Consider the following 16096-nt stretch of genomic DNA (forward strand, 5'->3'; position numbering starts at 1 on the left):
CTCTGTGGTACAAGGTGCTTAGCTTCATCAGCTCCCCTGTTTTAGGATATGTTTTCATGACCAGGAAGCTCCCACTGTTACAAGGTCAGTGCATATTTCCTTAGCTCACTTCCAAATTCCCTTTCGATACACAGAGTAGAACTGCTTTCAGTCCGTTGCTCTTAGTTCTTTTAAAGGTGTGTTCGGGCATGTACCAATTAGGTTCTTTTCTCTATGGTTAAGGAAACTAGAAAGATTTTCTTTTTTTTGATACCTTTCTGCATGATTTCCTCAATTAAACTTCATTTTATGTTTATGCCATGTGAAGCTCGTGACCCTTTGCATAACAATCCTTTGGCTTAAGTAATCATTCTACATGATTCCCTCCAAAGTCTATATGCAAAGTCTTGAACCTCTTTCAAATTTTCAGTTTCTTTTTTCCTACTATTTTCTTCATTTAGTTTATGATACCTAGGATCAAAACTCTAATATCATCTTTGTTTTAGTCCTTTCTCTTCCTTGCCAATCATCAGTCCTATCAACTTTTCTTGTGTGTATGTCCTATATTTTCCCCATCTCACTGTCAATAATGATTCATTTGATATGTTAACTGAACTAAGGAAAGCCCATATAGCTGGAGAAATATTATTTTTGATTGCATCTGTGAGGGTATTTGTGATTTGAATCAGTATACTGAGTAGAGGTCATGCTCACCGATGTGAGTGGGCATCATGCAATTTGTTGAGGCCCTGAATAGTAAGTACAAAAATGTGGAGAAACTACAAATGTGCTATCTGCTTGAGCTTGACCATTCATCTTCTTCTGCCCTCCGACCCTGGCATTCCTGGTCTTTGGATCTTCACACAGACTAGGGCTTATACCATTTCCATTCACTCCTGGTTTTAAGGCCATTGGAATTGGACTGAAAGTATACCACCAACTCTCTTGGATCTCCAAATTGCAGGCAGACAATCATAGTCATGGCACTTCTTAAGTCTTTGTAATCATGTGAATCACTACTTCATAATAAATTTATCTATGTCTATGCCTGTCAATTTATCTATCATCTATCTGATGAATTTTATACCCAGCCTTGTAAAATAAGAGTTTATCTGTGAAACAGTGAAAGACGAACCTTTTAGAGGTAATAGTGCAAGCAAAAACAGCAAGATGTAGTTATTCCTTGAGATTAAAGGAAAATATCTCAATCAATGTGGAAATAGAGAAACACATTGCCAACCAAAACAGGATCAAGAACTCCACTGAAGGTGAGAATATGAATCTTTTGAAGGTTCGTTCTATTCATCTTCCTTCTATGTGGTTCTTTCCCCCACATGTCTTTGTATTATATAAACATAATGTTGAAATTTAATTTTTGTCTCACTTTTTATATTTCCTTAGATTATTCAACCCCAAAATTCCTCAGCTTCTTAAGGCTGTTCAAAAATAGAATAGGTCACTGAGAGCAAAGGCTGTTCACTTTCCATTTGTTATGAGGTAAAAATAAATAAAATAAATCTAATGGCTATACTAAATCTTTAGTAAAATATTAAAAACTAGGGCTGTCTTGCTTTAGAGTGAAAACTTGACCTGTGTTATATCACCATAGACTTCGAAAGATCAATTATGACACTCATAAACAATTTGAACGATGAATGAATTTAGAAGAAAATTCTGAGAATTTCCCTCCATATTTTTACTGGCTAAAATTAACTTTATGCTTACATTATACAAATAATGGATATAGTTTTCCATCTTTGGAAATGTTGCTCTTTCTGTAATATATGTGTTTTAACAAGTGTTAGCTCTTCTGTGCATAGTTTTATGTGCCTAGTGATTTAGAAAATGGCAAACAAAACATAATCAAGAACCACAATAACCTTGAGAAAATGAAATTTCTGAAGGTTTATCCTATTCATATTCCTGTTATGTGGTTCTTTCCCCCATATTTAGTAAGGCATAGTTTGCCTCTATTGAAATGGGAGTTTTCTATCACGGATGGACCTAGAGGGTATTATGTTGAGTAAAGTAATTTAGACAGAGAAGGATAAATACCATGTGATTTCACTTATATGTGAAAGCTAACAAAAATAATTAACAAACACAACAGAAACAGGCTCATAGATACAGAGAGCATTTTGATGGTTACCAGATGGGAGGAGGTGTTGGACATATGGGTGAATGGAGGGAAGGGATCAAGAAGTATAAACAGGTAGTTACAAAATAGTCATGGGGATATAAATTATAGCAAAGGGAATGTAGTCAATCATATTGTAATAATTATGTATTGGTCAGAGGGGTAGCAGATTTATCGGGATGATTGCTTCATCAATTATATAAATGTCTGATCATTATATAGTACATCTGAAACCAATGTATTATTGTATATCAAGTGTAATTGAAAGATATTAAAAAATACTTAATGGTAGTTTTCATTTGTATAGTCCTAGAGGTTTATCATCATTCAAATGATACTGATGTCAGAAATGAAAGATAAGGTTGCAAAAATATCTGTGAACTAGCGAATGATCTCTATTTTGAATCCAAATTAAATTTAGACTGAATAGGATAGAAAAAAATAAATTATTATCTATATTTTTAAATAGAAGTTTTAAAAAATGGAAAAAATATATAACTCCTAAGTTTTGGCCTGATTCCTTACTGTTAGTATAATTAAGGAAAACCAGCTTATTCCAACCTTAACTCTAAAATATTTTAATTTTAATTGTACAAGGAAGTCATACAAAAGGTTTTCCTTATGAAACATGATTTTCCTTCATATTACATTTGAAGGAGTACATATTATAATCTATACTCTAATTAAGAAAGGTAAATCATACGTCATTGTCACCTGCTCAGCAAATCAATTTTGGGATGAATATTTCCTCAATGTATTTGGATTCCTAAATGTAATAATAAAATTAATATATTTAATTTAATATTTAACCATTTTTAAATTTTATATTCAACAAAGCTATTGTTCACAATTGAATAATTTTCTTGGACAGAGAAATTCATTTTGGTAAAAGCATAATTTCTTCAACTCTATATATAAGGTGCCTAGAATGTTTGAAATGATATCACAAAGACAATACGCTGTAAGTTTTCATAAAAGTAATTTCTAAGTTTTAAAGTAATAAAGTTTGAATAGAGTTTCTAAAACTGTGGCCATATGTTTACACTAGAAATACAAGGCCTTGAACATACCTGAGATATTAGGACTGAAAAAATAATGTAAAATTCTGCAATATTGTTATTCAACTTATACGAGGAATGCATTTATAAGCCAGTTAATCATGAGTAAAGAGTCATTAGCATTATTTGAAGCAGACTTTCCATTTGGTAGTAGAAAAACCAAGACAATGAATATATTACATGTTTTACCCTAAAGTAAAACCATCCAATGAAATCATTAGCAATAGAGTTGTTATATCATCAGTTTAAGGTTTATTTTAATTGTCCTGCCTTTTATTCCTAATTGAAAGGCTAGCTATTAAAGCAAAATAGAATGACATTTATAGAAAGCTATGTTTTTTTCTTCCACATTTAATAATAATTATCATTTTATCATTAGAGAAAACTTGCACTTCATATGTAGACTTCCATAAATAAAACTGAGCTGTAAAGATGCATATTATTGCTTTTGAGCTACATAAAAACATGGGGATATTGATAAATTTAGTGGTGGTAATATTGATATAAATTTTTGTGAAAGTTCTTCTGAACATAGGTTCATTGAAGGCTTTTCAGGAACAATAACATTCTGTACTGAACCCAGGAGACATTGAGGGGGTCTGGGGCGACAGTGATCATAGACAGGAACAAAAGAAGATTTGTAAATTTGAAACAACATATTCAAAACATTAATGCATTCACATTTATCTTTCATTCATAAAATGAAGACAAGTATTTGATCAATAATAATGGGGCAAAAAGAACATGAGGACCAAAGAAGAAATTATCGATAGATGGTAGAATGCTACCAGCAGAAAAGAAATTGAAATTGAGAATCTGGAAGACTAGAAAGTTTGTGGTGAAGGAATGAGAACTCAACCTTTACTTTCCAACTATATATGGAGAAAGAACATCCTCCAAAGCTCTTCAGATTCCCTGTAATATCAAACAGTGGGATGCAGCTCCTATACATATTCCCATAATTAAGACATTTTACTGACTCCATGTGTTATAAAGACTACCTAAATTTTGGCAATGAATAAATGACAAGTCTGCTGTGCCATAGAAGGTATAGGTAGTATTTTTGATGCATATTTGCATGCTCGTAGCCTGATATTCGAATCCATTCATAACCTGGCCCTAACTTTCCAGACTCACTAATTCACTGGACAATGTTTTATTGAGTATTTCCATGTGCTGCACACATTAAGCTATTGGAATATATCAATACACATAAACAGACAACAACAATCTCTGCTCTCATGTAGATAAATTTATTGCACATCTTTCTAGTATAGTCTGCTCTTCGGCCACACTAAAATATCAGTATGCTTAATATGGACCTGTGAGGTATAATCATCAAAGTTTATATTTTCCTTTTCTACTATCTCCTGCTTTCTGGTGATTGAGGTAGACTTTTGTTCTGCTGTCAAGTGAAATGTGGTTCTGGTTAATAGAAAGTTTATGATCATGATAAATTTTGAAAATAAAAGATTCTGTAATTCAGCATATCAGTCAATATTTCAAATTTCATTTGGAGACGAGGTTGTACAAAACTTCTTTTATCTCTATTCAGCACCTCCTTCTCAGTTTACTAGAAGGTGCTTTTTTAACATACAAGTTGCCATTATGTGCAGTTGGAGACTGAGGAGAAAAGATTGGTAAGGTAGGGAGGAAAGGTCTAAATTAAATATTAGTATTGTGAAGTGGTTAAACATGCTTTGCATAACACGTGTGTTTAAAAGAGACATGGCCCATTAGACATCGTTGGCACTGGAGTGCTCTCCTGCAGCAACTGGATTCAGAAAGCATGTTTCATGTATGCCCATTTTGTCATTTCAGGAGAAATCAGCAATTCATCTCCAGCTTTTGCTGTTTGCATTCTCATCACTCCTCCAGGTGACCCTGTTAAATCAGATCTACAAAAACTAGCATTTGCATGTGTCCCAAATCTGAACCTTGGGTAACATTCATAAAATCTTTGCCTACACAATTCTATAACCACAAGCTTCTTTTAAAGTAGCTGTGATGCTTCTTTGCTTCAGCAATCATAAGAGATTTTCAGCTCTATTGTATATACTCTGGATTACCTAACAGGACTCAGACATGAATTTGCTGTGCCCTTTGAAACAAGGGGACACAGTAGTCTTACTCCAGTTGTCAACACTAAATTGGAGAAGAAAGTATGTATCCTCACCATCCCCCATTTCTGGGAGTGATGCACAACCGTGGGGATGAGAAAGACAATGCAAATACTTCTCTACTTTTTTTTCTCCAAAGGATTGTTTAACACAAAATCTTTGACCTTTTCTTAAAAAAATTTATTTTTAATTAATTAATTTTTTGTGACATTGGTTAATGAAATCCAGTAAGTTTCAGGTGTACAATTTAACAGTACAGCATATATCTATTGGATTGTGTGTTAACCTCCCATGGTTAAATTTGTTTTCTAGCACAACATGTTTGACTCATTTTACCCCATGTACCTCCCCTCCACCCTCTTCTCTTTTCCTATAGTCCAGATTCATGCATCTCTGTTTGTCCTGTTCATTTGTTGCTTTTAGGTTTCTATCCCACATATAAATGATATCATGTGATTTTCAACTTTTTCTGTCTGGCTTATTTTTCTTAGCATGATTATCTCACGGTCCACCCACATTGTTGCAAATGTCAGTATTTCATCTCTTCTTATGGCTGAGCAATATTCCATTGTAAATGCATACCATAGCTTCTTTATCCAATAATCTTTTCTGGGATAATATGGTTGCTCCCATGTCCTGGCCACTGGGAAGATGAATAATGCTGCTATGAACATTGGTGTGCAAATATCTTTTCAGATATAGGTTTTCAAGTCTTTGGGGTAAATACGCATAGGAAGAGTGCTTGATCATATGATAGATTAATTTCGAATACATTATAAAAATAAAAGAAAAAGGTATTCTAGAACCATGAATTAGAAAATATATCCTAGCACAACTTTCTTTTATAAGAGCATAAAAAACTAATTTTAATTAAATGTGTATAATAGGAAAAAGATTATGGTTGAGTTCACAAAGTAAAAAAAGAAAAGAAAGGAAAATGAAGTCATATTTTATAAAGGTAAAAACCGTATCTTTGTATTTTGAAATAAGCTAAGTTATTTCAAAAAGAGAAGCTATAAAAAATGCATCTGAATTAGGAAAAAAGTCATAGGTAAAATAATTTTATCTAAATGTAATAAATAAAGATATTAAATATATTAGACAAATAGTAATATAAGAGAGTAGAAGATTCATCACATATGATAAGAGTTTCCTAAGAGGAAAAACAAATTAAGAACACAGAAAAATATGATAAAATATAGAATTCAAGCAAACTTTTCTGAAATAATACTTAAATGGATATATTATATAAATGCAGAAAATGACTGAGCATCACCAATGTGGAGGTATATTAAATAAATTATTGGACTTAACAAAAAGAAAACATGAAATGAGTTCAACACTCATTTAAAAAGAAAACCAGTGTGGACGGACACCTTTGACAGGAATGCCTCATAGAAGATGAAAATGGAACAATATATTTGTCAAAGAAAAGAAAATATGAGTCAAAGTTCATATCAAATATCTAGCCAAATTTAAGCTCAATTTCCTGGGCCTCTGATAAACTCTAAGTAATACATACAAATATAGGAAATGCTGATTCTATGAGCGTGCCCTAAGGAGTCAACTATGACACAGATATATATAACAATATGTCTGATTATATTATCACCATTAACAGTGATTAAACAATGTTACTTCAAATTAGATGTCCGGGAAAGGTAGAGATGAAGCAGAAGCATTGCTCACAGTAGAAAATATACAAACAATAGCCAAAAGAAAATAAAAAGGGATGCTGAGCATATTATATAAAGAAAAGAAAGGTTTAGAACAGAAGTCAGCAAACTAAAGTCCCTTGTACAATGGTAACCTACACTTGTTTTAGTAAGTAAAATCTTATTGGGGCAGTCACAGCTATTTGTTTACCTGTTGGAGTACAGCCCACCCTTTTGTTTACAAATCGTCTCTTTCTCCTTATAAACGCCAAAATCAGAGTTGAGTACTTTCAACAGAACTTAAATGGCTCATAAAACCAAATACAGTTATCTCAGTAGCCACATTTGGAGCATGAAAGTGAATCAACTAATTATTTTAAAGTCCAGTGACTTCAAGGAAAGAAACAGACTTTTTTCTCTGCCTTTACTGTGGAAACAGGACCTCAGGGGAACTAATTCTTTGATAGGGAAAAAAATCCTGTTTATAGAAATATTTTAGCTATTAAACAGAAGAAATGAAATAAATTACTGGGTAGGAAATTGCTATCAGTGGATGCTACTATCACCAAAGGAGAGTCAAAGGGATTTGGTGTACCTCCTTAAAGAAATGGTGCATATAATAGCCCCCCCTTATCCCTGGTTTCACTTTTCATGGTTTCAGTTATTTTCATCTGAAAATATGATATGGGAAATTTCAGGCATAAAAAATTCAATAAACAATTCATGATTTTCAGATTACGCATTGTTCTGAGTACCATGATGAAAGTTCTCACCCTCCACCGCACCTGGTACTTGACTCAACCCATTGTGCAGTGTCTCTTCACTGTATACACTCTCTGCACATTAGTCACTTAGTAGCTCTGTGGAGTTTTGAATTAACCTCCCAGGTATCGTGGTGATCTTGTTCAAGTTACCCTTTTTTTACTTAAGATGGCCCCAAAGTACAAGAGTATTAATGCTGGCAATTTGGATATGTGAAAGAAAGCCATGAAGTACTTCCGTTAAGTAATTAATAAAAAAAAAAAAACTCAATGTGAAAATCTATAGTAAGAACAAATCTTCTATACATGAAAGTGTAAAGAAGGAAAAAGAAATTTGTGCTAGGTTTGCTGTGTTGCACCACAAACTGAAAGTTATGGTTCACAGTGCCTGACAAGTGTTTAGTTAAGATGGGAAAGACATTACATTTGTGGGTTGAGGGTGTGTTCCAACTGACAGCATTGTGTTGCTCCAGAGAGCACTGAAATATCAGCAAGAGAAGAAAGAAACATCAGCCAGGAAAAAGTAACCACGTTCACATAACTTTTATTATATTTTATAAGTGTTCTATTTTATTATTATTACTCTCTTACTGTGATAATTTATGTTAATCTTTATCATAGATATAAATGTATAGAAAAAAACATGAAACATGTTATTTTCTGAGGTTTCAAGCAAGTACTGAAGGTCTTGGAAAGTGTATACCCTGAGGGGATAAGGAGGATACTATAGCATCTATGATTTATTTCTAAAAACAACAACAAAAATCTGGATCTAATCAGGACTCCAAGATCTAGCTACCAATTTATAGGAACTAAAGGAGACTGACAAAAATATAAAATGAGCCACTGAACATATAGTCATCAATATCCAGACTTCAGGAATCTTGTTTTTGAACAAGGTGAATAAAAAGAAGTGACAGTGCTGAAGCCTAATGATTAAAAAAAAACTTAAAAAGACCTGTCAACCAATAGTGATGTATAGATCTTTTTTGGATTATGATGTGAATGAAATTTTAATGTAAGTATTGACAAGATATTTGTTGATATTAAGGAATTTTAAAATTTGAGGATAAGTAATAAATGTATTGTGATTAAGTTTTTAGAGCCCTGATGTTTAAGAGATACCTATTAACATATTTATAGGAGAAATATTATGTCTCTGCTCTGCTTCGAAATAATGAAATGATGGAGCAATTAGAAGTGTAAATAAAAAGGATTTCCCAGGACTCAATGATTTTGAAGCTGGGTTGTCGATACATGGAAGTTCATTGTAACAGTGTCTGTAATTTTATTTACGTTTAAGATGTTCCGTACTAAATCATTAAATTATTTTAACTACTGCTGATGTCCAATTTTGGAAATGAGTTCTAAACTGTTTTCATTTTAATTATATATTTCACATAGATATTAATTAAATTGAGTGCAGCATACTCATAAAACTTTCTTTGCAAATGACTTCATTAATAACTACTTGACACAGAAATCAGAATAACAAACTGCTTTAATGAATTTGATTTATTCTTTTATTCTCTTTTTTCATATTATATTTGATAAAGCTCAAAACCATAATTCTGAAGAAAGGATGAACCTTTAAACAATTAATGATTAAACCTTAATTTATATAACGATCTCATTTGCAAAGCTAATGGTCTACAAATTGATTATAAACCATTAAAGTCATTGATAAATAACTGTTAGAAATACATGAGTGTGTATTTCACACTGAAGAGGCAAAAGTTAGTGATGAAATGTTAGAAACAATATTTAAGAATCAGGCATTGAACAAACTAATAGTATTTAGGCTTCACAAATTTCTGAGAGGATAATTCATGAATTCACTTGCTATTCTATCTCACCTCTACATCCATAATGGGACACATACTAGCATACATATGTGCATCAGGTAAGTTGTTATTATCCTTAGATTTACATTCAAATTACAGTAATGAGAGCTAGTTGTATTATATTCACATATAAGCACTGAATATATCTCTATTCCTCGAAATCGGAGCAATTTTTTTTAAAATACCAAGTTCCACAACTAAATATTTGCTAAAAGTTTCTTCTTTAATTCAACTACTCATTGGAAGTTGACAAATACAGTTTTCAATGAACTTTTACATTTATTTTTTATTTGCAATAAAGTAGTTTGCATATTATAAATTAGACTGACTATGATCTTTTGACCTTTTAAATTTTATAAAAAATGTAATTGCCTGCAGTTTAAAGATGTTAAAAGCTCAAAGAAATGGTCCACTATTTTTAAACAATTTGATTATGCAAGTGATGCTTCATCATGGAAGACAAATTAATTCCTTTATTTCCAGAGACACTGTGTATAATCTGATTTTTTCAAATGATTTGATTGTACCTGTGCAGCCTTCAATGCTATATCAGTAGGGGAGATCTGAAGTAAAGGAAAAGAGTGATTTATGTTTTATGATCATCAATTGAACTCAGATGGGAAGTTTCATAATGCTTCTTCAGCCTTTTACTCGCATATTACTCTCCTTCCTCTTCCATGGACATTCTGCTATTTTCGAGGAAGAGAACTGATAGAATCGCAGAAAGTATCAGAACAGCCTTTGGCCTGAACCACTATCTTCCATTAATTCCCCCAAATGACCAACAGAAACGGAAGGAGGAAAGTCACCCACTATATGTTTCCTAGGCCTTTTAGAAAACGTGGAATTTTTCGTTTGCCCAAATACATGCGAATCTACAAGGAAGGTTGTATTGTAGACATCAAGGGAATGGGCACTGTTCGAAAAGGAATGCTGCACAAATGTTAACATGGCAAAACTGGAAGAGTTAGCAATGTTATCCAGTTGGCATTAGTATAAACAAGTCGATGGCAAGATTCTTGTCAAGAGAATTAGTGTACGTATTGAACATATTAAACACTCTAACAGCCGCGATCCCATCCTGAAACATGTAAAGGGAAATGATCAAAAAAAGAAGAACACCAAAGATAAAGGTACCTGGGTTCAACTGAAGTGCCTGGCTTTCTCCACCCAGAGAAGCCTACTTTTTGAGAATGAATGGAAAGGAATCTGAGCTGCTGGAGCCCATTCCCTATGCATTCATGGCATGATAGGTTGAAAACAAAATAAAATGAAAGGCCTATAATTGAGTAGGTGTCCCTTCCCACAAGAAAAATATTTAAAGAAAATCGACTGTCCTACTTCATTGGGTGATGTCTTTATTATTCAGATTTTGTGTTTTTCTCTTGGTAAAAGATGTAAGTTGGTTTACTGTGCAACAAAGTATAGTCTATTGGTTAGGAAATGGCATTTACTGAATTACAGTTAAGCTTAGTGAATGTTGATTACTCATCATTGCATCATAAATAGCTATACTTAAAATATATATCATTTAAAGTCCCCAAGCTTTGTGAGTTACCTTTGCTTCCACCTATTAGAGAACACGACACAGAAAATAATGGTGTTTGTGATCATTTGGAACTAAAATATCTTTTTTATTTCAACCAGGGGTAAACATTTATGTATAGCAGTTAACATGTATAGCATTCTAAGCACGTTACCTAATTTATTCAAAAATCTTGAAGTAAGTAATGTTTTACTGTATTACATAAGGAACTTGAGTCTCTGTTAACTTGCCCAAGGTTATAGGTGTGCAAAGATTCAGGCTCAGGCAGTCTGGCTCCATAATCAGGTCTCAATTCCAAGTGTTATATTGTCTCATACTAGTGAGACCATTGTAAAGATGCTTTGTATAGTTTTGAGCACATTTAGGTGGTTGCTTCCTGGATAATTTAACTTGAATGTGGCACACATCTTAAATTTAACATAGTCACAAGGAAGTTGATCACATCCCATCCTCGTGCCTTCAGTTTTCTGTGATAGCTATTGCAATAGTACCTGTTTATTTGAAATAAAAACCTTGACTGCTCGTATTATCTTACCACTAATAGAAAAAAAAAGAGAAAGTATCGGAAAAGACAGAAATCACAATTTCTATCAGATGTCAGAAGGCTAAGAAAAAAGGAAGTCTAGTAATATTTAGAGAGGAGAAACAGCGGTGCAGTAGAAACAAAGAAAACAATAAGAAAACTATGCTGTTGAGCACTTGCTTCAAAAACAGCAATTTCTTGTCATGGTTGGTTGTCGAAATACGTGAAAAAGGACTTTATAATTTCCTTGCAAACTGCTTTAACAGAATAAACATTTATTTATTCATTCCATATTTCATATTTATGTTCTTATTTTAAATATTTTTTGACTAGCCATCGTTTGCCATGCCATCCAGCTTATCCAAAGGAAAAAGAGAGGACAACTAAGCTGTAGACAATAGGTGAAACAAAGAATGGACGAGAAGGAGTTAGCTCTGGAGTTATTTCTAGAGGCTCACAAACCATTCTATTCTCAGTGCACCACGATGGGTAGACACAACTCAAATGATTTACTTACTTAAAAATTGCTAACTTTATGTCTAATTTAAGTGTCAGAGGAAACATTATATGCTATAAATGTCTTTTATCATGGATGTAGCTCTTTGGGCATTCATAAGGCTTTATGATGTTAAAGTTTCTTCACATTTATGTAAGCTAGGACATGGAATACAGGTCTTGAATTGTAAAGAACAGTGGGAAGAGATTCCTACAAGGCAATAATTATGACAAAAATCTGAAAATATGGTGCATTAGTTTTGAAGAAATGTCTTTTAAGTATCCCTATATGAGGAGGAGAAGTTTTCTGGAGTTTAATATTTAGTATTTCCTGGAGTGGGGGGAGGACGCATCACTTTTGTAATGATAACTGAATTTTTAGTCAGATTCAGCACATAGTTACCAAGTACATGTGAGTTGGATACATTTTTTTAGAAATATAGAGTAAACACTAATTCAACCTGAAATTAATTTCAATTCCAAGTGGAGTGGTTTATGGTGAAAATGCCGACTGAGTAAACATCTACTCACCTCCCCATTTTCTGAAATAAAGGAGTACAAAATGCTCTGATTGATGGCTGCAGCAGAAATTATATCAAACGTAGTCCCCCTGGTTGCAAATTTATTTACTGGACTAGGTCTGCAGGTTTAGAGAAGATTAGTAATTTTTCCATGATGGTGTCCTGAATTTCATCATAAAATAAGTCAGTTTATACGTTTGCTTATTTGAATAACACTATTTTCTGAAGTTTTGAAGAAAGTACTACATTAAGTTTCCAACCCTAAAAAGTTGTGTTCTAAATCATGCAAATGCTTCTTTAAGAATATCTTGTCACCTGTATTATTTTTCATTTAAAATGGAACACACTACTCTACTACTTTATTATCTGCCAAATGTCATACAAAACTCTTTTGACTTGTCTCTAAAGCACTTTCTGGACTGAAAGCAATAGATGGATACGATTTGCTACCTCAACTTGATAAAGTACAATGTTGCTATTGTGTTGCTGATGCTATCATATTTAAGGAAATGACTTCCACATGTTTGTCTCTAGTCCTTATTCATGCTTTACTGTAAAGCTCTAACTGTACTAACAGTATTTGAATAGATGGCATCACAAAATTCATATTTTTTTGAATTCACTTTTTTAGCTTAACTGTAGCCATATTATGTACTCAATATCATGCTACTTAGTTGATTTCAAAAATATATTTTGCATAAAACACTATTTCAATCTCAAAATCTCAATTATGTTATATAATATTGGTCACTGGATATTGTAATTGTATTTTCAAAAATGAATGCAAATAATCTCACTTTTATAATTCACAGATATTTAAATTATCCACCTTCAATAGATTTTTAACAATGTCTCTGAGCCTTTTTGTAGTCTAGTCAATTTCTCTAACCCATGTGATTTTTAATAACCTTTAGCTCCTTTTTACCAAGCTGATAAGATTAATCCTATTTTTATTTCTCTTGCATGGTCCCTTTCCTTTAATACTGACTCTTTTAATACTACCCATCATTTTTATCTACATTTTCTCACATCTTCTAATGTAGATTGCACTGTGCAATTCTATCGTGTCTTCATTGAAAGCTTTTATAACGAATCCTGAGACAAATACAGTCAAGAAAAGCAATTACATACAACTTTTCATAAACATCTTGTCCAAATCGCTATTTTCTTTCACACTGTTTGTCTATATGTTTTATTGACAAAGGGTAAAGCAATCTTTCTTATTTATAGATGCTCCAGCACCGAATGGTGGTTCATATGTTAATTATATGGTCAATAAATATATCTCAACTTACTTTACTCTCCTGTATCTTTTCTGCCCTCTTTTGTTAACAGTATTCAGATATTTCTTGGATAATCATACCTCCTCTATTCTCAGTCTAATTGTTTTGAGTAGGACTGACCCAATCTCTAGGATATATGGATAAACACATTACCTATATCTGGCCAATGAGGACACATTATCCTTTTTGCTCAGTGTTCATGTGTGATAAATGTCTAATAGAAAGCCAAGGAAAGTCATGCTCGAAATTTTTACTATTAACTATTAGATGAGGAAAAATGTATTTATTTATATTTATTGGTTTTGGTTCGTTTTGGCTAGGATTTTAATGTTTGTACTCTATAAGTGCATTCTTATTGATAATGGCACCAACACAAATGACATACCTTAGGGTTGAAAATAGACCCCATACACTTTGACTAATATTTTAAATGCTGCTATACTTAAAGCTAGGTAAACTCATCAAGTCATTTATGGGAAAAAAATAAATTCCCTTGTATTTCTCCTTTATTTAAGATCTCTATCACTTCCAATCGAAGAGTCTCAGCTAATTTATGTAAAACATGTTTAGACACCGCTTAAGAAACACATCTTAAATAACACCGTTATATTCTATAAGCAATTTATTCTGTCATTCTCAGAGCGTCAGTGCACCAAACAAAGCGTAACTTTTTTAACTTTGAAGAAAAAATAATAGGAGGCTACCATAAAAAGAAAGGCACTTACAAAAGTGACACTAAGTTTGATTGTGATGCACTGCTTTGCTTATGAATGTTATATACATTATATAACATTTTAGATTATAAGGAGACATTAAGACATACGCAGTGGGTCACATAGCTTAGTGGTTGACCATGGTGTTTGTGTAAGAAAAGTCTGAAAAGGGTTAAATTTAGAGACCTATGGAACCACAATAGTCTCTAAAAGGCCCTCAATAATCTCCCCTTGTTGGTGTTTCTACCCTTGGGTGTTCCTTTCCTCTTGCATGTGGGCCAGAGAGTGACCTGTTTCTAAACAATAGAAATTGGCACAGTAGATGGGATGTCACCTCAGCGATTATGTAACATATGATGATAGCTTGTAACTTCAATCTTTTAGTAGACTCTATTTCCTTTGCTGGATTTAAAGAAGAGAGTATGTGGAATCATCCATTCTCACTTACAAGATATTGAAGGTCACGTCTGAGCAATAGTCAGTGAGGAACTGAGGCCCTCAGTCCAATATCACCCAAGTAACTGAATCCTCCCAAATACACATGAGCTTGGAAGTGTACCCTTCTCTAGTCAAGCTTCACATGAGGCCCTAACAGTAACCAATACTTCATTTCAAACCGGAATGAGGCTATGAAACAGAGAACACAGGCGACTAATTCCTAACCTACAGAAACTTCAAGATGATATATGTGTTGTTTTGACTTATCAAGTTTGTGTTAATATTGTTATGCTGCAATCAATAGCTAATACACATGCCTTCAATAATAAGAGCAATGTATTGTTAACCTATGACAGATCAAATTACATATACCATAAGTTGGACACATGAAAACATGTTAGTTTTATTCTGGGATAATTTTCATAAGCTCAATTTCTCTTTTGTGGAATAAGACATTGCTTAAATTGTTTCCTTTTCTGTCTTCTTACTACGTAAAAAGTAAATTTTATGCTTTCCTTAATTAGTTTATCGATCCTTATTAAGTACGGAAACATAAAGTCTGCAGCTAATGAACTTTCAGCTTTAATATAGAAAAATGTCATTTTTTATTTCAAACTTTACCATTTTGCATGTATTTCTGTACAATCTTGACAGAAATGATTAATAACGAACAAATTAACTGTCATAGTTTAAGAAAGAATTTAAACCCAATTTATAAGCATGAAAAATTTAAACCCAATTTATAAGCATGAAAAATTCCACTTGTTATAAATGTCTAAAACAGATTTACTTCTATACAAGATATGTCCTCATTATCCTTTGTCTTAATTGTTCCAACATACTTCTTTGTACCAGAATCAAAACATACCATAAAATGCAATTTTCTCCAAGATAGAATGAAATGGGCCTCTATGATAATTAGCATTAGATTATAAAATTTGAATTCTCTTCTATGTATCACCAGGCAAGACTCATTTCACTTTGTTTCATGCTCTGGAAAGTACCAGTTACAGGATTAGAGCA

The 16096-nt window shown here is 32.8% G+C and overlaps 1 pseudogene; it reads left to right on the forward strand.

The window, feature by feature from the left end:
- The first annotated feature begins 9891 nt into the window (after positions 1–9891).
- On the forward strand, positions 9892–11852 carry LOC118600375 (annotated as a pseudogene).
- The last annotated feature ends 4244 nt before the right edge of the window (positions 11853–16096 follow it).

This window comes from Rousettus aegyptiacus, unplaced genomic scaffold (assembly GCF_014176215.1).
Source record: "Rousettus aegyptiacus isolate mRouAeg1 unplaced genomic scaffold, mRouAeg1.p scaffold_m13_p_3, whole genome shotgun sequence".
In the NCBI taxonomy this organism is placed as follows: domain Eukaryota; kingdom Metazoa; phylum Chordata; class Mammalia; order Chiroptera; family Pteropodidae; genus Rousettus; species Rousettus aegyptiacus.